This window comes from Macaca mulatta, chromosome 7 (genome assembly GCF_049350105.2).
Source record: "Macaca mulatta isolate MMU2019108-1 chromosome 7, T2T-MMU8v2.0, whole genome shotgun sequence".
Classification (NCBI taxonomy): Eukaryota; Metazoa; Chordata; class Mammalia; order Primates; family Cercopithecidae; genus Macaca; species Macaca mulatta.
In genome coordinates this window covers 81494750-81519991 of record NC_133412.1, presented here as the reverse complement: position 1 = coordinate 81519991, position 25242 = coordinate 81494750, and the positions used below count along the sequence as shown (strand labels likewise).

Sequence of the window (25242 nt, the reverse complement as noted above, 5' to 3'; positions counted from 1 at the left end):
GGACATTAATAAAAGAGGTTGAAAAAAACAAAAATAAATGAAAAGATATCCTGTGTATATGGATGAGAAGAATTAATATTGTTAAAATCTCCATACTACTCAAACTGATCTACAAATTCAATCAAAATTCCAATAACATTTTTCACAGAAATAGAAAAAAACTATACTAAAATTCTTATGAACCCACAAAAGATTCAAATAGCCAAAGCAATCTTGAGCAAAAAGAACAAAGCTGGAGGCCTCACACTACCTCATTTCAAAATATACTACCAAGCTATAGTAACCAAAATGGTATGGTACTGGCACAAAAACAAATACATAGACCAATGGAACATAATAGAGAGTCCAGAAATAAACTTACAATCAATTCATTTTCAACAATGTTGCCAATAATACACAATGAGGAAACGATGGTCTCATTAACAATTGGTATTAAGAAATGTGTATATCCACATGCAGAAGAATAACACTGCATCTTTATCTCACACCATATACACACAAATCAACTCAAAATGAATTAAACGCTTAAATGTAAGACCTGAAATTGTAAAACTAGTAGAAGAAAACAGGGAAAAACCTTCTTGATATTAATCTTGCCAATGATTTTTTATATGACCCCAAAGCACAGACAACAAAAACAAAAATAGATAAATGGGATTGCAGCAAACTAAAAACCCACAAAGGAAATACTCAACAGTCTTCACCACAGAATGGGAGAAAATATCTGCAAACCATACATCTGATAAGGCGTTAATATCCAAAATATATAAGGAATTCAAACAACTCAATAGCAAGAAAAAAATTACCCAATTTAAAATGGGCAAAAAAAAAAAAAAAAAACCTGGGGGCAGAGCAAGATGGCCAAATAGGAACAGCTCAAGTCTCCAACTCCCAGCGCGAGTGACACAGAAGACCGGTGATTTCTGCATTTTCAACTGAGGTACTGCATTCATCTCACTGGGGAGTGCCAGACGATCGGTGCTGGTCAGCTGCTGCAGCCCGACCAGCGAGAGCTGAAGCAGGGCGAGGCATTGCCTCACCTGGGAAGCGCAAGGGGGAAGGGAATCCCTTTTCCTAGCCAGGGGAACTGAGACACACAACACCTGGAAAATCGGGTAACTCCCACCCCAATACTGCGCTTTAAGCAAACAGGCACACCAGGAGATCATATCCCACACCTGGCTGGGAGGGTCCCACACCCACGGAGCCTCCCTCATTGCTAGCACAGCAGTCTGTGATCTACCAGCAAGGCAGCAGCGAGGCTGGGGGAGGGGCGCCCGCCATTGCTGAGGCTTAAGTAGGTAAACAAAGCCGATGGGAAGCTCGAACTGGGTGGAGCTCACAGCAGCTCAAGGAAACCTGCCTGTTTCTGTAGACTCCACCTCTGGGGTCAGGGCACAGTAAACAATAACATTCACAGCAGAAAACTCTGCAGACGCAAACGACTCTGTCTGACAGCTTTGAAGAGAGCAGTGGATCTCCCAACACGGAGGCTGAGATCTGAGAAGGGACAGACTCCCTGCTCAAGTGGGTCCCTGACCCCTGAGCAGCCTAACTGGGAGACATCCCCCACTAGGGGCAGTCTGACACCCCACACCTCACAGGGTGAAGTACACCCCTGAGAGGAAGCTTCCAAAGCAAGAATCAGACAGGTACACTCGCTGTTCAGAAATATTCTATCTTCTGCAGCCTCTGCTGCTGATACCCAGGCAAACAGGGTCCGGAGTGGACCTCAAGCAATCTCCAACAGACCTACAGCTGAGGGTCCTGACTGTTAGAAGGAAAACTATCAAACAGGAAGGACACCTACACCAAAACCCCATCAGTACATCACCATCATCAAAGACCAGAGGCAGATAAAACCACAAAGATGGGGGAAAAGCAGGGCAGAAAAGCTGGAAATTCAAAAAATAAGAGCGCATCTCCCCCGGCAAAGGAGCGCAGCTCATCGCCAGCAACGGAGCAAAGCTGGACGGAGAATGATTTTGACGAGATGAGAGAAGAAGGCTTCAGTCCATCAAATTTCTCAGAGCTAAAGGAGGAATTACGTACCCAGTGCAAAGAAACTAAAAATCTTGAAAAAAAAGTGGAAGAATTGATGGCTAGAGTAATTAATGCAGAGAAGGTCATAAACGAAATGAAAGAGATGAAAACCATGACACGAGAAAAACGTGACAAATGCACAAGCTTCAGTAACCGACTCGATCAACTGGAAGAAAGAGTATCTGCGATTGAGGATCAAATGAATGAAATGAAGCGAGAAGAGAAACCAAAAGAAAAAAGAAGATAAAGAAATGAACAAAGCCTGCAAGAAGTATGGGATTATGTAAAAAGACCAAATCTACGTCTGATTGGGGTGCCTGAAAGTGAGGGGGAAAATGGAACCAAGTTGGAAAACACTCTTCAGGATATCATCCAGGAGAACTTCCCCAACCTAGTAGGGCAGGCCAACATTCAAATCCAGGAAATACAGAGAACGCCACAAAGATACTCCTCGAGAAGAGCAACTCCAAGACACATAATTGCCAGATTCACCAAAGTTGAAATGAAGGAAAAAATCTTAAGGGCAGCCAGAGAGAAAGGTCGGGTTACCCACAAAGGGAAGCCCATCAGACTAACAGCAGATCTCTCGGCAGAAACTCTACAAGCCAGAAGAGAGTGGGGGCCAATATTCAACATTCTTAAAGAAAAGAATTTTAAACCCAGAATTTCATATCCAGCCAAACTAAGTTTCATAAGTGAAGGAGAAATAAAATCCTTTACAGATAAGCAAATGCTTAGAGATTTTGTCACCACTAGGCCTGCCTTACAAGAGACCCTGAAGGAAGCACTCAACATGGAAAGGAACAACCGGTACCAGCCATTGCAAAAACATGCCAAAATGTAAAGACCATTGAGGCAAGGAAGCAACTGCATCAACTAAGGAGCAAAATAACCACTTAATATCATAATGGCAGGATCAAGTTCACACATAACAATCTTAACCTTAAATGTAAATGGACTAAATGCTCCAATTAAAAGACACAGACTGGCAAACTGGATAAAGAGTCAAGACCCATCAGTCTGCTGTATTCAGGAGACCCATCTCACATGCAGAGACATACATAGGCTCAAAATAAAGGGATGGAGGAAGATTTACCAAGCAAATGGAGAACAAAAAAAAGCGGGGGTTGCAATACTAGTCTCTGATAAAACAGACTTTAAACCATCAAAGATCAAAAGAGACAAAGAAGGCCATTACATAATGGTAAAGGGATCAATTCAACAGGAATTGATATATCTATCCTAAATATATATGCACCCAATACAGGAGCACCCAGATTCATCAAGCAAGTCCTTAGAGACTTACAAAGAGACTTAGACTCCCATACAATAATAATGGGAGACTTCAACACTCCACTGTCAACATTAGACAGATCAACGAGACAGAAAGTTAACAAGGATATCCAGGAATTGAACTCATCTCTGCAGTAAGCAGACCTAATAGACATCTATAGAACTCTCCACCCCAAATCAACAGAATATACATTCTTCTCAGCACCACATCGTACTTACTCCAAAATCGACCACGTAATTGGAAGTAAAGCACTCCTCAGCAATGTACAAGAACAGAAATTATAACAAACTGTCTCTCAGACCACAGTGCAATCAAACTAGAACTCAGGACTAAGAAACTCAATCAAAACCGCTCAACTACATGGAAACTGAACAACCTGCTCCTGAATGACTACTGGGTACATCACGAAATGAAGGCAGAAATAAAGATGTTCTTTGAAACCAATGAGAACAAAGATACAACATACCAGAATCTCTGGGACACATTTAAAGCAGTGTGTAGAGGGAAATTTATAGCACTAAATGCCCACAAGAGAAAGCAGGAAAGATCTAAAATTGACACTCTAACATCGCAATTAAAAGAACTAGAGAAGCAAGAGCAAACACATTCGAAAGCTAGCAGAAGGCAAGAAATAACTAAGATCAGAGCAGAACTGAAGGAGATAGAAACACAAAAAACCCTCCAAAATATCAATGAATCCAGGAGTTGGTTTTTTGAAAAGATCAACAAAATTGACAGACCACTAGCAAGACTAATAAAGAAGAAAAGAGAGAAGAATCAAATCGATGCAATTAAAAATGATAAAGGGGATATCACCACCGACCCCACAGAAATACAAACTACCATCAGAGAATACTATAAACACCTCTACGCAAATAAACTGGAAAATCTAGAAGAAATGGATAATTTCCTGGACACTTACACTCTTCCAAGACTAAGCCAGGAAGAAGTTGAATCCCTGAATAGACCAATAGCAGGCTCTGAAATTGAGGCAATAATTAATAGCCTACCAACCAAAAAAAGTCCAGGACCAGATGGATTCACAGCTGAATTCTACCAGAGGTACAAGGAGGAGTTGGTACCATTCCTTCTGAAACTATTCCAATCAATAGAAAAAGAGGGAATCCTCCCTAACTCATTTTATGAGGCCAACATCATCCTGATACCAAAGCCTGGCAGAGACACAACCAAAAAAGAGAATTTTAGACCAATATCCCTGATGAACATCGATGCAAAAATCCTCAATAAAGTACTGGCAAACCGGATTCAGCAACACATCAAAAAGCTTATCCACCATGATCAAGTGGGCTTCATCCCTGGGATGCAAGGCTGGTTCAGCATTCGCAAATCAATAAACATAATCCAGCATATAAACAGAACCAAAGACAAGAACCACATGATTATCTCAATAGATGCAGAAAAGGCTTTTGACAAAATTCAACAGCCCTTCATGCTAAAAACGCTCAATAAATTCGGTATTGATGGAACGTACCTCAAAATAATAAGAGCTATCTATGACAAACCCACAGCCAATATCATCCTGAATGGGCAAAAACTGGAAAAATTCCCTTTGAAAACTGGCACAAGACAGGGATGCCCTCTCTCACCACTCCTATTCAACATAGTGTTGGAAGTTCTGGCTAGGGCAATTAGGCAAGAGAAAGAAATCAAGGGTATTCAGTTAGGAAAAGAAGAAGTCAAATTGTCCCTCTTTGCAGATGACATGATTGTATATTTAGAAAACCCCATTGTCTCAGCCGAAAATCTCCTTAAGCTGATAAGCAACTTCAGCAAAGTCTCAGGATACAAAATTAATGTGCAAAAATCACAAGCATTCTTATACACCCGTAACAGACAAACAGAGAGCCAAATCAGGAATGAACTTCCATTCACAATTGCTTCAAAGAGAATAAAATACCTAGGAATCCAACTTACAAGGGATGTAAAGGACCTCTTCAAGGAGAACTACAAACCACTGCTCAGTGAAATAAAAGAGGACACAAACAAATGGAAGAACATACCATGCTCATGGATAGGAAGAATCAATATCGTGAAAATGGCCATACTGCCCAAGGTAATTTATAGATTCAATGCCATCCCCATCAAGCTACCAACGAGTTTCTTCACAGAATTGGAAAAAACTGCTTTAAAGTTCATATGGAACCAAAAAAGAGCCCGCATCTCCAAGACAATCCTAAGTCAAAAGAACAAAGCTGGAGGCATCACGCTACCTGACTTCAAACTATACTACAAGGCTACAGTAACCAAAACAGCATGGTACTGGTACCAAAACAGAGATATAGACCAATGGAACAGAACAGAGTCCTCAGAAATAATACCACACATCTACAGCCATCTGATCTTTGACAAACCTGAGAGAAACAAGAAATGGGGAAAGGATTCCCTATTTAATAAATGGTGCTGGGAAAATTGGCTAGCCGTAAGTAGAAAGCTGAAACTGGATCCTTTCCTTACTCCTTATACGAAAATTAATTCAAGATGGATTAGAGACTTAAATGTTAGACCTAATACCATAAAAATCCTAGAGGAAAACCTAGGTAGTACCATTCAGGACATAGGCATGGGCAAAGACTTCATGTCTAAAACACCAAAAGCAACGGCAGCAAAAGTCAAATTTGACAAATGGGATCTAATTAAACTAAAGAGCTTCTGCACAGCAAAAGAAACTACCATCAGAGTGAACAGGCAACCTACAGAATGGGAGAACATTTTTGCAATCTACTCATCTGACAAAGGGCTAATAACCAGAACCTACAAAGAACTCAAACAAATTTACAAGAAAAAAACAAACAACCCCATCAAAAAGTGGGCAAAGGATATGAACAGACATTTCTCAAAAGAAGACATTCATACAGCCAACAGACACATGAAAAAATGCTCATCATCACTGGCCATCAGAGAAATGCAAATCAAAACCACAATGAGATACCATCTCACACCAGTTAGAATGGCGATCATTAAAAAGTCAGGAAACAACAGGTGCTGGAGAGGATGTGGAGAAATAGGAACACTTCTACACTGTTGGTGGGATTGTAAACTAGTTCAACCATTATGGAAAACAGGATGGCGATTCCTCAAGGATCTAGAACTAGATGTACCATATGACCCAGCCATCCCATTACTGGGTATATACCCAAAGGATTATAAATTATGCTGCTATAAAGACACATGCACACGTATGTTTATTGCGGCACTATTCACAATAGCAAAGACTTGGAATCAACCCAAATGTCCATCAGTGACAGATTGGATTAAGAAAATGTGGCACATATACACCATGGAATACTATGCAGCCATAAAAAAGGATGAGTTTGTGTCCTTTGTAGGGACATGGATGCAGCTGGAAACCATCATTCTTAGCAAACTATCACAAGAACAGAAAACCAAACACCGCATGTTCTCACTCATAGGTGGGAACTGAACAATGAGATCACTTGGACTTGGGAAGGGGGACATCACACACCGAGGCCTATTATGGGGAGGGGGGAGGGGGGAGGGGGGAGGGATTGCATTGGGAGTTATACCTGATGTAAATGACGAGTTGATGGGTGCAGCACACCAACAAGGCACAAGTATACATATGTAACAAACCTGCACGTTATGCACATGTACCCTACAACTTAAAGTATAATAATAATAAATTAATTTAAAAAAAAAAAACCCTTAAGCAGCCTTTTCTCAAAAGGAGATATAAAAATATCTAACAGGTATATGGAAAAAATTCTCAACATTATGAATCATCATGGAAATATAACCAAAACTACAGTAAAAGTATCATCACACCTGTTAGAATGTTTATTATCAAAAGAAAAAAGATAACAAATGTTAGCAAGTATGTGGCAAAAGGGAACACTTGTACACTGTTGGTGATATGTAAATTGGTACAGCAATTATGGAAAACAGTACAGAGGTTCCTTAAAAAGTTAAAAATAAAACTAACATATGATCCTGCAATCCACTTCTGGGAATATATACAAAGAAATGAAATCAGTATCTCCAAGAGATATCTGCACTCTCTTGTTCATTGCAGCATTATTCACAATAGCCAAGATATGGAAACAATCTAAGCGTCCATCAACAGACGAATGGATAAGGAAGTGTAGTATATATCCACAATAGAATAGTATTCAGCCTTAAAAAAAAAAAAAAAAAAAAAAAAGATGGAAATCCTGTCATTTGCAACAAGATGGATGAAGTTAGAGGACATTATGCTGAGTGAAATCAGCCAGACATAGACAAATACTGTATGGTCTCATTTATATGTGGACTCTAAATCAAACTCACCATCTTTCCAAAGAGAGAAGCCACAAATCTCCATCTCTGAGCAATGTTACTTCCTCTTTTACTTCAGTCATCTGACATTCTGTAACCTAGAAAATAAATCATAAAGTGAAGCGACACCACCTTTTCATATAAAAAATAGTACAAGCAGAAACACAGAAAAAGAAATAATTAGTATACAGAAAAAGAAATAATTGGTATACATATATGTGTTTATGTGTACATATGACATATACAGAATATGGTTAAAGTTCTTTTTCTGGTGGAGTAACCCAAAGATTCATTTCTATTAGACCTGAGTTCTTAGTGGTCTTCCCTTTATAAGGTTGCTCTAGACTTCTATTAATTTTACAGCTGAATATGGTAGTATTAAGAAACACCTCCATGAATTTCCTGGGTCACAAACATAGTCCTCCTTGCCAACATCACATAGCAGCAATCCAGGATTTCCTGGGTAAGTTCTGGAATCTCTTCTCTGCTTAGTGCAGAGCACAAGGAATATCCAGGTTACATTCTCAGCTTCCAGTTTGATAGAACACCATTATTATGTGCCCCTGGTAGAAGCATTCCTCTTTGGGGAATGAAGACCTCTAAACAGCAGTTGCTCATACAGGATGAAAAAAAAATTGGAAGTGGGTTGTTAAACTTAATAGTGATAATAACTTCCACTTCCACCCTGTATTCCCAGACCCATCATTTCTGACTAAAAAGAAAAAAGAACAACTTACCTCTATTGACTTTCAAAGCATGTACTTTATCCCATAGGACAACAGTGTCATGTAGCAAGACACTGAAATTTATGCTGAGTCTCATGTCAACTGATCCCACTATAAAATGAATTCTGCAACCAGTAGCAAGATTAAATGGGATACCATGGTGGTGAATATGGCATTTGACAGAAACTCTGGGAGCAGGGAAGACAAATTAATTTTCAGAATAAGAGCTTATTTCAGGAAGGATACATTTCTGCCCCTTTGTATGGAAGGAGTTCAATGTAATCAACCTGCTATTATATTGCACAGCACAAATCCTATGGCTGGCAGCTTAGACACGCAGCAGGGCCAGTAGCCAGATCAGCCTTAGTGAGGGGAAGTCCACTTAGTTGAGGTTATACATGACCTTTATCACTACTGGTATGGTCCCTTTGTACATGAGACCATTATGCAGGCTTTGAGGTCATTTGGGAAGAAGCTGGCTGCTATCTACAGAACAGGCCATCTTGTTCTCCTGATTATTGAAGGTCTCCACTTCAGTGGGTGCCCTATGGTTCCCACATTCTTGAGAAAATGCTATTCACACACTGTGCCCTCTCCATGAAGTCCATCCACATTTGTCTTCTCCAGGCTTTCTTGTCACCAACCTTTCAGTATGATTCATTCACAGACCCTGACTAACCAGCCAAATATTAAGCCACTACCATGAATCAGTGTAGATACATACTTATGGTTATATCTCCTTTCTTATGAAGGAGGTAGCCAGATATATTGCCAGAAGTTCTACCTAGTTGCAGAAGTCCCCTTATCACCCCTGAATGGAGCTATAAGACACAAGCAATCCACTTCCTGCTGTTGCCAGCCTGTCACACACACAAATTGATTCCTCGGATCCAAGTTCATTCTTCCTCCATCAGCTAGCCATAGGAAACTCTCCATTAGGCATAGGAGTGGCTTGCAGGACAGATGACAAAGCTACAAAAGTAGAAGCCCTGGAGATCTGAGTCACTCATACACCTCACTTGTGTCTTTTGAAACTTTTAGAACCTAATTTCACATTTACCATCTCCATTTAATGATACAGCATTGTTACATATAGGCAAACCCATAGCTTTGTAGACTAGATAATATCCAGTTTGCAACTGACAGGTCAAGTCTTATAGTCATTTCAGTCATTTCATTTTAAAGGGACAAACATCTTGTCTCTGCCTGGGATTGTATCCCTGAATAAGAATAGTTATCAACAGAGGATAGGTGTAAAACCCTAAGAATCTGCATGGGATTCTCCTATTAAAGCTTGCCAGAGGTCCACGCAACATTTAATAATGGGAACTAATATAAAGGTGTTAAATGATAACAATGAAAAAGCAAAAAACAGGTGATGGGCCAGAAACTCCTATCCCTAGGTCTGGAGAGTGGTATTGCCAGGGACATGAAGCTGGGGTCACCTGGAAGTAAGTGAAACCATGGTGAGGCTGCCTGAGGCCTTGGAGTGATGGTTTCCAGAAGATCTGAAACCACTAAGGAAACACAGTCCCTGATGGAGATACCACCTAAGGCCCAGGGGCAGAGTTGGAAGGGATGAATGAGAAATACTCAGACTTCTCCACTCCATCCACCATTGATTTCCTCCCATTGGCTGAACATAACCAGGAGCCAGTTGGCAAGGAAGCCTGAGAAATGTAGTTTCTCATCAGAGATTGGGTCAGTATCAAAATGTCAAATGACTGGTAAATTTCTTCACTGTTGTTTTTGAAATTTCAGGACAGTTTCTGTCACATGATGAGCCCTCAATAAAATTTTATCAAGTAGAGAAAATTCCACTTATTCTGATCTGGCTCTACAATAGACCCAAATGGCAGCAGCAGATAAATAGCAGAGTTTTTGCCTCCAGCAAACTTTTTCCTACTATTAGCAGCTTAGAAGCAATAAAGGAGCTTGAGGGTGAATCCTGCTCTATGATTTTGATTTTGATCTTTGTCCACTGAGTGGGACACTGGGGTTCCTATTTGTCAACTTGGGTTCCTATTTGTGAAAGAGCATCATAGCAGAGCTGTGGAGTGAGAGCAGCAAGAGCCACCAACCCAAACACCTGTCCTGAATTCCCCCAGGTCTATCTGCTTCCTCCGGCCTCTAGCATAGTCCAAGAGCATTACTTCAGACCTAAATATTTCAGTTCACTTTCCAATGGAGAGTGGTTACTGTTATTCTGTGAAAGGCTCCCAAGATTGGTGTTAGAATATTTCTTACACAGAATAATGTCATTTGTCAAATGGTAAAATAGGCAGCTTAGAAGAGAACATAACAAAATTAATATAACCTTCTAAATGCTAATATAGCTTTCAAGAACAAAGAAACAAAAAAACTCATACCCAAGAAAATAATTACTTTTCAAGTCAGGCCAGAAACCTGCTTAGGGATGCTGTCTTTATAAAAAATGTTTTTTAAACAAATATTGAAAACACAACATAGTAAAACCCATGGGGTACAAATAAAGCAACACTAAGAGGAAAATTTATAGCCATACGTGCCTACATCAAAAAAAGAAAAAAAAATTTCAAACAAATAACCTAACAATAATCTTAAAGAACTAGAAAGGAAAGAGCAAACCGAACCCAAAATCAGTTGAACAAGAGAAATAAAGATCAGAGCAGAAATAAATGAATTTGAAATAAAGAAAACAATACAAAAGATCAAAGAAACAAAAAATTGGTTTTTTGAGAAGATAAACAAAATTGACAAATTTTTAGCCAGTCTAAGAAAAAAGGAGAGAAGACCCAAATAAACAAAATTAAAGGTGAAAAAGGAGACATTACAGCTGATATGAAAAAAATTCAAAGGAACATCAGTGGCTACTATGAGCAACTACATGCCAATAAATTGGAAAATCTAGAGGCCATAGACAAATTCCTAGACACATATATCCTACCAAAATTGAACCATGAGGAAATCCAAAACCTAAATAAACCAGTAACATGTAAGAAGATTGAAGCCATAATGAAAATTCTCCCAGTAACAAAAAGCTCAGGATCTAATAGCTTCATTGCTGAATTCTACCAAACATTTAAAGAACCAATACCAATCCTACTCAAACTATTCCAAAAAATAGAAACAGAAAGAATACTTCCAAACTTATTCTGTGAGGCCAGTATTACCCTGATACCAAAACCAGACAAAGACACATCAGAAAAAAATAAAAAATAAAAATAAATAAATAAAAAACTACAGGCTAATATTCATGATACATATTGATGCAAAATTACTGAACAAAATACTAGCAAATCAAATTTAACAACACATTAGAAAGATCGTTCATCATGACGAAATGGAATTTATCCCAGGGATGCCAGAGTGGTTCAGGATACACAAATCAATCAGTGTGATAGCTTATAAATCAGCAAAATAAAGGCTAACAACCACATGATCATTTCAATGGATGCTGAAAAGCATTTGATAAAATTCAACATCCCTTCATGATAAAAATCCTCAAAAAACTGAACATAGATGGAACATACCTCAACACAATAAAAGCCATATGTGGCAGACCCACAGTCAGTATCACGCTGAATAAGAAAAAAACTGCTGAATGCCTTTCTTCTAAGATTTGGAAGAAGACAGGAAAGACCATTTTCACCACTGTTATTCAACATGGTATTGAAAGTCCTAGCTTGAACGATTAAACAAGAGAAAGAAATAAGAGGCACCCAAATTGGAAAGGAAGAAGTGAAATCCTAGTTTGCAGGAGATATAATCTTATATTTGGGAGAACCTAAAAATTCCAGAAAAAAAAAAAAAACTATAGAACTGATAAACATTCTGGCATGGTAGCTCACACCTGTAATCTCAGCACTTTGGGAGATCAAGGCAGGCAGATTGCATGAGGCCAGGAGATTGAGACTAGCCTGACCAACATGGCAAACCCTGTCTCTACTAAAAATACAAAGATTAGTTGGGTGTGGTGGCCCATGCCTGTAGTTCCAGCTACCTGGGACGCTGAGGTAAGAATCACTTGAGCCTGGAAGGTGGAAGTTGCAATGAGCTGAGATCGCACCACTGCACTCCAGCCTGAGTGACAGAGCAAGACTCCGTCTCAAAAAAAGAAAAAAAGAGCTGATAAACAAATTCAGTAAAGTTGCAGGATACAAAATCAACATACAAAAACCAGTAGCATTTCTATATGCCAACAGCAAACAATCTGAAAAGGAAATAAAAAAGTAATCCAATTTATAGTAGCCACAAATAAAATTAAATATCTGGAAAATAACCAAAAAAGTGAAAGATCTCTAGAATGAAGACAGTAAAACACTGATGAAAAAAATTGAAGAGGACAGACACACACACACACACAAATGGAAAGATATTCCATGTTCATTGATTGGAAGAATCAATATTATTAAAATGTCCATGCAACCCAAAGTAATCTACAGATTCATTGCAATCCCTATCAAAATACCCATGACATTCTTAATAGAAATTTAAAAAAACAACCCCAGAATTTATATGGACCTGCAAAAGACACACAATAGCCAAAGTTATCCTAAGCAAACAGGACAAAACTGGAGGAATCACATTACTTAACTTCAAATTATATTACAGAACTAAAGTAAACAAAACAGCATAGTGCTGGCATAAAAACAGATAGACCAATGGAACAGCATAGAGAACCCAGAAAGAAATCCACACACCTACAGTGAACTCTTTCAACAAAGGTGCCAAGAACATGCAAAAAAGACAGTGTCTTCAATAAATGGTGCTGGAGAAACTGAATATCAATAAGCAAAAGAATGAAACTAGACCCCTATCTCTCATCATATACTAAAATCAAATCAAATGGATTAAAGACTTAACTCTAAGACTTCAAATTATGAAACTACTACAAGAAAACATTGAGGAAACTCTCCAGGACATTGGACTGGACAAAGATTTCCTGAGTAACACCCCACAAGTACAGGCAACCAAAGCAAAACTGGACAAATGGGATCACCTCAAATTAAAAAGCTTTTACACAGCAAAGGAAACAATCAACAAAGTGAAGAGACAACCCACAGAATGGGAGAAAATATTTGCAAACTATCCATCTGACAATGGATTAATAGCCAGAATATATACGGAGCTCAAACAACTTCATAGGAAAATATCTAATAATCCAATTTTAAAATGGGCAAAAGATCTGAATAGACATTTCTCAAAAGAAGACATACAAATGGCAAGCAGTGATATCAAAAGGTACTCAATATCACTGATTATCATAGAAATGCAAATCAAAACCACAATGAGATATCATCTCGCACCAGTTTAAATTACTTTTATCGAAAAGACAGGCAATAACAAATGCTAGCAAGGATGTGAAGAAAAGGCAATCCTCATACACTATTGGTGGGAATGTAAATTAGTAAAATCACTATGGAGAACAGTTTGGAAGTTCCTCCAAAACTAAAAACAGAACTGCCATGTGATCCAGCAATCCCACTGCTGGGTAAATACACAAAGAAAGGAAATAAGTATATTGAAGAGATAGCTGCAGTCCCATGTTTGTTGCAGAACTGTTTACAATGACCAAGATTTGGAAACAACCTAAGTGTCCATCAACAGATAAATAAAGAAAAGATGATACTTAGGCATAATGAAGTATTATTCAGCCATAAAAATGAAGGAAATCCTGTCATTTGCAACAGCAGGGGTGAAACTGGAGATCATTGTGTTAAGTGAATGAAACCAGGCACAGAAAGACAAACATTGCATGTTCTCAGTTATTCGTGGGATCTAAAAACCAAAACAATTGAACTCATGGAGGTAGAGAGTAGAAGAAAGGTTATCAGAGTTTGGGAAGGGTAGGTAGTACGAGGGGTTCAGGAGAGGTGGGGATTATTAATGGGTGCAAAAAAACAATTAGAAAGAATGAATAATACCTGGTGTTCGATAGTACAACAGAGTGACCATTGTCAATAACAATTTAATTGTACATTTTAAAATAACTAAAATAGTATAATTGAATTGTAACACAAAGGATAAATATTTGAGGGAATGATTACTCTATTTTTCATGATGTGATTATTACTCACTGACTGCCTGTATCAAAATATCTCATGTACCCCATAAATTTATACACCTACGATATACCACAAAAATTAAAAATAAACTGTTTTAGAGTTAGTTTTAAAGTAGATTGTAAGTCACATAGGAAAGCTAACTTCTTGGCTGCAGCAGGGGCTGCTGGATTCCCCCCAAAATCATTTCTTCCCTCTTCCATAAAAAGAGAATTTTTACTTGAGCACATTACTTCCTCATAGCTTAGGGACCATGTGACTAATTTCTGGCCAATGAGATTTTGGGGAAGCCATGTGACAGCATCTTGGACCCTTCCTTGAGAGTACTGCTGGGATGTGGACCAGACCCCATCTTCTTATTTTCCTTTCCTTCCTACTGCAGCCTGAAATGAAGAAACTGCTGAAGACCAAAAAATGCAAATTATATCTAGGGAGGGTAGAGTGGTGTGCTAGAAGAGCCTGAATCTCTTGAAGACTTGGGGGTAAAGCTGCCATATGGGTGGACCATTTAATGCCAAACTTAGTTTATACCTGAAAAAAATACATTTTTATGTAGTGTCAATGAACTGTTGTGTCATATTTTTATGTTACTTTCAGCCAAATCAATCATTCCACAGAGCTCCAGGAGCAAGAATAGTATTCTGGAATTGGGAGGCCCTCTCTGAGGCTCTGAAGCAAGCTAAGAGAATAGATTTTGAAGACTTGTCAGAAACAGGATTTAAGGTGAGTTCACGTGCTATCAACCCAATTGTCCATATCAAGTAGATGATGAAACCATCACTAGGAGACGCTGGGCAGCTACAGATGGGAGAGAGGCTGGGAGATAGACAGGAACGTATCTTACTATTAAGAAACAAACACTTACTAGAGAAGGTATAATAAATGTGGTGCCTGAATTAAATCAACACCATAACTCTTTCAGACAAATTGCATGTGATGTCCTAACCAGCTGAGCAATAGCTTTTATTATTACCAGCCTAACCACTGAGATAAAATAACTGAGCTGTAAAAATAATTATTCATTTTATGATTGTTAAGTCTGAGAAATCAAGCCAAAGTCTGGCTGATAAACTGTCTCTGAGGAAGTCAGGAAGTTAGGGGAGTGTGTTCCTCCCATCCTTGAGCTCCTTTTGTGTTCTAGCTACATGCTCCTGAGATAGTTGAGTCACTGGGGTGATAAGTGCTGTGTGAATACATTGAGGAAAAGAAAAGAACTTGTAAGTGATCTTATTAAAGATCTTGAATAGACTTTTAACTTTACAATGTACGAGTCACACCAACCCTGGGGATCCTGCCAGTCTCCCCTCCGAGCCATCACACCTTATCCACCGGTTTCACAACCAACACTTTCAACCTTTTTTTTAAAATCAATTCGAACTGCTTTCAACAGAATATTGGCATCCCCGAGGATGTCAACAAATGTCCAGTGACCAAATATATTTGGGAATGCACCATATAACAAGAATGCTTTATAAATATTTTCAGGTGTGTTTTTAAATGGCATAAATCTGGTTACCATGTTGCTTCTCACATATAGCATTCATTCTCTTGGGATTAGTGTAGCCAGAAATTATTTAAAACTGGACTTTTATTGAAAAGTCTTTATCAAGAATGAAAGGAATTTTGAAATTTAAAAATTAAAAAACAAAACAGAAATGCTTTTTGCTAATCAATTTAAATGCAAAGTACAGATGAAATCTGCACTCATTCAAGTCTTGAGCTCAAGCTCATAGAGTTTACTGAAAGAGGAAACTAGGGAACTCAACACATAATAAGGAGAAATTCAAGTTGCCTAGAGAGGAAGTGAAGAAGGTATAGGACAGAAAGATGGAGCATTTGAGGAGAGAAGAAACAGGGTAAGCACACTAGCAGATAGTTTGATCTCATTCCCTGGCTAGGACAAAATCCCAGAGGAGGTTGTGATGGTAACAACTAAATAAACTGGGGGACTCCAGAATTGTGGGACTTTTTTCCTCACTTTCTCAGTCACAGACTGGAAGATTCTAAGTCTTCATTTGAAAGACTCACATTCAGCTAGTCATCAGAGCGACATGTCACTAAAAAACAGATTAGACCTATTGAGAGGGATGAAACCAAGGTCATGTTCCTCAAGAGTAGTGCAGGGGACACAGAAGCCCTCATGTGACCTAGGGAGCGAAAGAAGAAGTGCCAACAAGGCTAATGAATAAGCAGAGCTTTCGGTCAGCACAAAGAGGGCACTGTGTGTAGTGACATCAAAACCAAAGACAAGTGAACAGAACTTCAGTCATGGACAGCAGAGCGCCACCCCTGAAAGGGTCAATCAAGGCCTGTGATTCCCTGGTGGACAACAATCCAGGTTGAACCAGACTGGACCCACCCACCACTCTACAACAAAGACCATTGCAGATCCAGAGTGCACAAATAGATACACAGTCTCCTGTCCCCCAAAGTCTCAAAGATACCCATGTAGGGCAGGAGGAGAATATAAAAGACTGAGCATTTCCCCCAAAGAGAGCAAGTCATCCACACTGGAAGAAATGGAGGTGCTGTTTATTAGAAAGATCTATGTTTGCTATACCCCCTTCAACCCATGAGGTGGTGTTCCATGACAAAGGTTAGATCTGCTGTGGAAAATAAATAGGCAACATTTTTTCATGCTGAGCAGTACTTGAATTTAATTTTCAATTCCACTATACTAGTAATTCTAGTACGTCACTGAGAAGGGAAAAAAACTAGAAAAGACACTTTAGAAATGAGTATATTGCAAGAGGAGAATCTTCATGAAACAGTAACAGAAAGTCTAAGAAGACCAAAGGAGTGGGTAAAAATGCAAATAGGTAATACTGCAAGAGAAAACATTGCAATAGTATTATGTTCATAGCATAATAACAGTATAAGAGAGAATGATTACATGTTATGCAAAATTGAATCTGTGTTTAGAGGACAAACTTGAGAAACTCTAAAAATGTAGAGGAAATTGATGTTGAAAATGATTAACTAATTGCAGTGAAAGGGTCAAAGAACAAATATGCAACCTAACTATTAGGAACAACCTCAAGTATTAATCAGAACAACTGAATCAGAGACAAGAATTCAGTTGAAGGAATTGAAGAAAAATTTCCTAATTTGTTAAGTATGTATATGAAGAGAGTTATTTGTCTTTCAAGCAAAAGTAGTATAAAAAGAATCACACCTATACCATCTTTTGTTTTTTCATTTTTTAGAAATAGGAAGAAAGAAAAAAATCTGAAGGTAGTATATGGGATAGCCCTGAACCTTTCTCTCAATTTTACTTTTAACCTAAAACTGCTCTTTCAAAAATGTATTTTAAAAAACAAACTAATAAAGAATGCATGGTTCTCTTCTTTTAAGCATGTCTGGTAAAAATAGAAGAACCACTCATGAGGTTGGAAAATTGTGCTGAAAGCATTACTGTTCCAAACATCTTGGTGAATTCCACAAACATATAAGGAAGAAATTACACCAAGTCTCTACAATCTCTCCCAGAAGTTAGAAGCAGAGAGAATATTTCCTAACTTATTCTAATCAGCCAGCATTATCCTAGTATGAATACCGGACAAAGACATTACATGCAAAGAAAACTAAAGACCAGTATCTCTCATGAAATAGATGTAAAATTTTTCAACAAAATATTATTGAATCAAATACAATATATAAAATGAGTCTGACACCACAACCAAACAAGATTTACCCCAGGTATGCAATGGGTAAATCCTACTTGTTTTTTTTTTTTTTTTCTCCCTTTCTCTCTTTGCTTCCTTTTTCATTTTTTATTTTTTTACTTTGAGTTCCAGGATACATGTGCAGAATGTGCAGGTTTGTTACTTAGGTATACATGTGCCATGGTGGTTTGCTGCACCTATCAACCCATCATCTAAGTTCTAAGCCCCACATTTATTAGGTATTTGTCCTGATGACTCTCCCTCCCTTTGCCCTCCCAACCCCTGACAGGCCATGGTGTATATGTTCCTTTCCCTGTGTCCATGTGTTCTCATTGTTCAACTCCCACTTATGATTGAGAACATGCAGTGTTTGGTTTTCTGTTCCTGAGTTAGTTTGCTGATAATGATGGCTTCCAGCTTCATCCATGTCCCTGCAAAGGACATGATCTCATTCTTTTTTATGGCTGCATAGTAGTCTATGGTGTATATGTGCCACATTTTCTTTATCCAGTCTATCATTGATGGGCATGTGGGTTGGTTCCAAGTCTTTGCTATTGTAGATAGTGTTGCAATAAACATATGTGTGCATGTGTTTCTATAGAATGGTTTCTAATCCTTTGGGCATATACCAAGTAATGGGATTGCTGGGTCAAATGGTATTTCTGGTTCTAGATCCTTGAGGAATCACCGCACTGTCTTCCACAATGGTTGAACTAATTTACACTCCCACAAACAGTGTAAAAGCGTTCCTATTTTGAACAGAAAACCAAACACCGCATGTTCTCACTCATAAGTGGGAGTTGAACAATGAGAATACATGGACACATGGAGGGGAACATCACACACCAGGGCCTGTCTGGGGGTGCTGGGCAGACTACAGGAGGGATAGAATTAGGAGAAATACCTAATGTAGATGACAGGTTGATGGGTGCATCAAACCACCATGTCACATGTATACCTATGTAACAAACCTGCACGTTCTGCACATGTATCCTAGAACTTAAATTTTTTTTAAAAAAAAAGCATTTCTATTTCTCCACAGCCTCGCCAACAGCTATTGTTTTCCAACTTTTTAATAATCACCATTCTGACTGGCGTGAGATGGTATCTCATCGTAGTTTTGAGGTGCATTTCTCTAATGACCAGTGATGACCAGTGATGATTAGCTTTTTTTCATGTTTCTTGGCCACATAAATGTCTTTTTTTTTTTTTTGAGATGGAGTCTTGCTCTTGTTGCCCAGGCTGGAGTGCAATGGGGTGATCTCAGCTCACTGCAAGCTCTCTGCTTCACAGGTTCAAGCTATTCTCCTGCCTCAGCCTCTCGAGTAGCTGGGATCACAGGTGCTCACCATCACACCCAGCTAATTTTTGAAGTTTTAGTAGAGATGGGCCTTCACGAAAAATGTCTTCTTTTGACTGTCTGTTCATATCCTTCACCCACTTTTTGATGGGGTTGTTTGTTTTTTTCTTGTAAGTTTGTTTAAGTTCCTTGTAGATTCTGGATACTAGACTTTTATCAGATGGGTAGATTGCAAAAAATGAAAAACTTAGGTATAAATCCTTTTAAAATGCACAAGATCTACATGAATAAAACTACAAAACTCTAATGAAAGAAATACAAGAACTAAATAAATGGAGAGATGTTCCATGTTCATAAATACGAAGAGTCAATAAGTTCTTCCCAACTTGATCTGTAAATTGAATGCAACTTCAGCAAGTTGTTCTGTGGGTACTGACAAACTGATTCTAAAGTTTATGTGCAGAGGCAAAAGATCCATAATAATCAATACAATAATGAAAGAGGAGAAGAAAGTCAGAGGACTGACAGTACCTGACTTCAATACTTTCTATAAAGTAACAATAATCAGGATAGCATGGTATTGGTAAAAGAATAAACAAATAGATCAATGTAACAGAATAGAAAGCCCAGTAGTTTACCCCACACAGAGACATTCAATGAACTTTAACAAAGGAGTAATGGAAATACAATAGAGAAAAGACAGTCTTTTCAGCAAATGGTACTAGAGCCATGGGGCATCTACATGCAAAAAAAAAAAAAAAGTGAATCTAGATACAAAACTTATGCCCTTTATAAAAATTAACTCAAATTGGATCATAGATCCAAACAGAAAATACACAGAATTCCTTGAAGATACAGTAGAGCAAAATCTAGATGACCATGAGTGTGGCAATGACTTTTGAAATACAACATCAAAGGCACAATCCATGAAAGATGTGATTTGATAAGCTGGACTTCATTAAAATTAAAAACTTCTACTCTATGAAAGACACTGCCAAGAGAATCAGAAGACAAGCAACAGACTGGGAAAAATAATTGCAAAAGATAATATTTTTCTATTTGATATTAGATTAAATCTTTATCAATATTTTTCTATTTGATAAAGAACTATTATCAAAAATATACCAGGAACTCAACAATAAGAAAACGAACAACATGATTAAAAAATGGGCAAAAGACCTGAACAAACACTTCACCAAAGAAGAGACAAAGACGGTAAATAAACATATGAAAAGATGCTCCACATCATATATAATTAAGGAAATGCAAATTAAAATGAATACCAATACATACATATTAGAGTAGCCAAAATCCATCACACTGACAATGCCAACTGCTGGCAAGGATGTGGAGCAACAGGAACTCTCATTCATTGCTAGTAGAATGCAAAATGACACAGCCACTTTGGAAGATAGTTTGGCAGTTCCCTGCAAAGCCAAACGTGCTCTTACCATGTGATGCAGCAGTCACACTTGCTAGTATTTGCCCAAATGAATTGAAAACTTGTGTCCACACAGAAACCTGCACATACATGTTTATAACAGCTTTATTCATAATTGCCAAAACTTGGAAGCAACCAAGATGTCCTTCAGTAAGTGCATGGATAAACAAACTGGTACATCTATACGATGGACTATTATTCAGTAATAAAAACAAATAAGCCTTGACTGTGGCTTTTGTTGCAGAAAAAAAGAAAAAAAAAACGAGCTATGAAACCATTAAAAGACATACACGAAACTAAAATACCTATTACTAAGTTAAAGAAACCAATCTGAAAAGACCACTTACATTCTGGAAAAGGCAAAACTATAGAGACAGTAAAATGTTCAGTGATTGCTGGGGTTGGGAAGTGGGGGTGGAGATGAAAAGGCAGAGCATAGAGGATGTTTAGGGCAATGAAACTACTCTGTGTGTTACTATAATTGTAGACACATGCCATTACACACTTGTCAAAACCCACTGAATGTACAACAGCAAGATTGGACCCTAATGTAAATTATAGACTTTGGGTGACAGTAACATGTCAATGTTAGTTTATTCATTGTAATAAACATACCTCTCTAGTGAACAATGCTGATAGTGGGGAAGGCTGTGCATTTGGGGAGGTGGGGCATGTAGGAACTCTCTGTACTTTCCACTATACTTTGCTATTAGCTTTAAACTGCTTTAAAACTAAAGTCTATTTATAAAAAAAAAGATTGAGCTGTTGATATAAACACAATGTCTACTTTCATGTCCAGGAGTTTATCTTTTAAAACCCATATTGAATAACCTGGGTCATCAATGGTGATCTTTTTCACTGGAAAAGGCTAATATAACACTTTCTGGCAGAAAATATTTGTTACCAAATTCTTTTCCAGAACAATTATCTTGGTGGGTGTTTCTGTAACAACTATACATAAAAATAATAATAACACACAGCAATATCTAGACACTCTAAAAATACAATAGAAAAAAATGTTAAGAAAATTATTTCTAAATTTGATCTAAGCCAAAATGTGGAGAAGCAATGGGGAAGAAAGTTATTTCTATATAATGAGATTAGAGGTAGTTTCTCATAACTTCTATACAGTTTTCAGTAGTTTTCAACTTCTATCATGGAGATATATATATATACACACATATATATACACATACATATCATCAGATATATACATCATGTTTATATATATATAACGAACAATAAACAGATACAATTTTTAAAAGACACACATATATTTCATATATTTATATAATATATATACATCATGTTACCACCATTATAGATACAAGGAAGGATAGTAAAAATAGTAAGAAGATTAAAATAAAATATACCAAAATGGAAACAGTAATTTAACTGTGGCTAGCTTTGTGTGATTAGACTAAGATTTTTTTAGATCTACTTTTCTTTGGTTTCTAGATGTTTTACAATGAATCTGTATTTTTATATGGAAAAAATAAACCTGATTTTTATTAAACAAATACAAATTCAGTAACACTATCTTTAGAACATTTTTTAAATAAACTTGAGCATGAAGAAATCGTTATGACTATTGTGGTGAGCATTCTGAAAGATGAGCAGAAGCAGGGATAATGTGACATTTAGCTGATCTTTCAAGGGAAGCCAGACAAATGACACTTTTTTTTAAAAGAAAATAGTAACTAACATTAAAACATGGTATTTCTAGTATGATTCAGAAGTGAAGTGTCAACTTCTTCTGTGGAAAACTCCAACATTACTGAATGTAAGAAGGCACACACTTCAACAACAGAAGTGAAAAAGATCTTGATTCATTCATTTAACACTGCTTCAGAGTTTAATCCCAAAAAAAGTCTATTTTGAAAAAAAAAAAAAAATTCTTACTCCTGTATACTATGCTTTGCAGTGAACTGGCCAAATAAGTGTATCCAATGTATGTTGAATAGGTAGCATGCTGGAAACATTTTAATTTACGTCATCTCTAATCCTTACAACAATAGTGCAAAGAAAGGATTACCATCTTCTTTTTACAGATAGGAAAACTGATGCTCAAAGAGGTATAATATCTCTTTTAACAGCACACATCTAACACGTGGTGGAGGTGGGAGCTACACTTATATCTGTCAGACCTTAAAGTCTGTGTTCTTTCTACTTCTCTGCCTCAGTCCAACAATTGGGATCTTTGCCATGACAACTCACCATTCATAGCGTGCTTTTCATGAGTTTTTGACTCAAACATTATCACTCAGCAAGACGCCTCAACTAATTTACAAAATGCGACTTGAAAAGCAGGTTGTAATTTCCAAAAGCAAAAATCCAACCACAAAAGGTAAAGACTTGACCAGTAGAGCTTTACAGAAGGAGGTAATGTAGGTAGTAAGGACACTTCCAGAAATGCCTGGAATCAGAGAAATCGAAGTATCTCCTATTAGAAATTGTACTCATTTGGTAGCAAAATTTCTGTGTATTCATTTAAAATAATAGTCTTATTGTTTTAACCTCAACACACAGTAAGAGGGTGACTTTGACGTTTACTTTTTAAAGTTGCCTTCTTGCTCCAACAACAGATTTCCTCCAAATTCTAATTATTATTATAACTTACATAAGTGTACTGGATTTTATTTTTAAGGGTGAAACTACACATAAGTAGATTTGTCTGGATTATCAAAATCAGACCCTGAAGAAATTAGTTCCTAGAGGGCAGGGTTGAACCTTGCTTATCTCTATATCCCAGTTGTGTTAAGCAGAGTAACTGGCACAAATTAACAAATTATGCATTGAGGAATCATAAAACAGAAAGATTTTAAGAAGAAGTAAGTTTCAGATTCAGTGTAACCCTAAGAAGCTAGTGTAACTCAGGATGGCATGCCCTCTGCGATCACAATAGCAGCCTTCAGTCTTGGTCTGGGCTATAAGAACTGCTCCTTGAGACTGGGTTTTTTTCCTGACACTGCCACTAACGGGTTAAGTCAGAAATCTTTCACTTCCCTGAGCTTTTGATCCTGGTTTCCAAATCAGCACAATGGGAAATGGAAGAGAAGGAAAGAGAAAAAAGACAGAGAGGATCAGAGATCCCTGCCGCCTGTGCAATGCCATAGTTTGGACACAGGGTTTGGGCAACCATGGCCCATGCACCAGTTCCAGCCTGTGGTCTCTTATTATACAGCTCATGAGCTGAGAATGATTTTTACATTTTTACATGGTTGAAAGAATTCAAAAGAATAATAATATTTTGGGACATGTAAAAATTATATAAAATGCAATTTTTCAGTGCTTGTAAAGTTACTTTGGAGCTCAGCCCCACTCCTTTATTATGTATTTATATGGCTGCTTTCACACCACCACAGCAGAGCTGAATAGCTGTGACACAGACCATATGGGCCGCCAAGCCTAAACTATTATTACCTAGACCTTTACAGAAAAAAGCATTGCTGACCTTTTACACAGACAATCAAGCAAGTGATCACCTGAGAAAATTAAAATGTATGTCTAGGACAAGGGGGCCTATGTCAACTAGGGGACTATCTTCCCCACTACTTACGCAAGAATATTCACCATTGGGAGAGCAGGCTATGTAGCTTGGCAGCACTGCTGCCACCTGTCCAAACCTCCCCTCACCTGTGCCCTTTAAGTGACCAGCATTTCTAGGCATCCATGGAGCCACAGGGAGCATTCTGATGGCTGGCCCCGCATCTTCCCTTCCTCCTTCTTCTTCACATTCTATTTTCTGAGTGGTTGTCAGAGGAACGCTGAATCCTGCTGTCGTTTTTTCAGACCTCAGGAGCCGTTTATGACAGTCTTGGCACCATGAAGCATTTCAAGCTCCTATCTCAGCACCACAGCTGCCTGCTCCTCGCTCAGTCAGGATGAGCTTGCCACAGTACATTTGCCCCTTAATCTCTCTCCCTTCTTCCCTCCCTTCTTCTCTCCCTCCCTCTCTGCCTCACTCTTTCTGTCACACGGGTGTGTGCACACACACAAGTTCCCATTGGATAGAGGGAGAAACACTTTTTAGTTTCTTTCCAGGCCTAATAGAAAATTCATTTTTCACAGAAACAGAGCTTTTTTTTTTGTCCATTGTAAAAGTGTGGGTGTCCTTCTTTGGAGAGTAATAATGGTTTTCCACATGGCCTTCTCTGACCCATTGCTTGTTTGTGCATATGTGTGTGTGTGCACATGTGTATGTGCGTGTGTGTCTGTGCATGTAACTGTGTGTGTATGAGAGAGAGAGAGTGTGTGTGTGTGTGTGTGTGTGTCAGGGAGGAAGGGAGTGAAGGAGAGTGTGATAAGGAGAGAACACCTCAGAATACCCAGATAAAAGACATTATAGCAACACTATAAAGTTAAGATATGGGATTCCCAAGTCAATCACCTTCAAGCTGGGGAGTCTGGAGTGTGAGGAGAGTGGGAGTTTTTCTC

The 25242-nt window shown here is 38.1% G+C and overlaps 1 long non-coding RNA gene across 7 annotated transcripts in view; it reads right to left on the bottom strand.

The window, feature by feature from the left end:
* The window catches only part of LOC114679492 (uncharacterized), a 222443-nt gene extending 197752 nt beyond the window's left edge, over window positions 1-24691 (bottom strand). For 3 of the 7 annotated variants that reach the window (XR_013396017.1, XR_013396016.1, XR_013396015.1), the window contains exons 1-2: window positions 24442-24691; window positions 7643-7728 (exon numbers count right to left, since the gene is read on the bottom strand). This is a non-coding gene — a long non-coding RNA (uncharacterized LOC114679492). The remainder of the gene's footprint in view (window positions 1-7642; window positions 7729-24441) is intronic. The other 4 variants (XR_003731449.2, XR_013396018.1, XR_013396019.1 and 1 more) reach the window with 3 other exon arrangements.
* Between the last annotated feature and the right edge of the window lie 551 nt (window positions 24692-25242).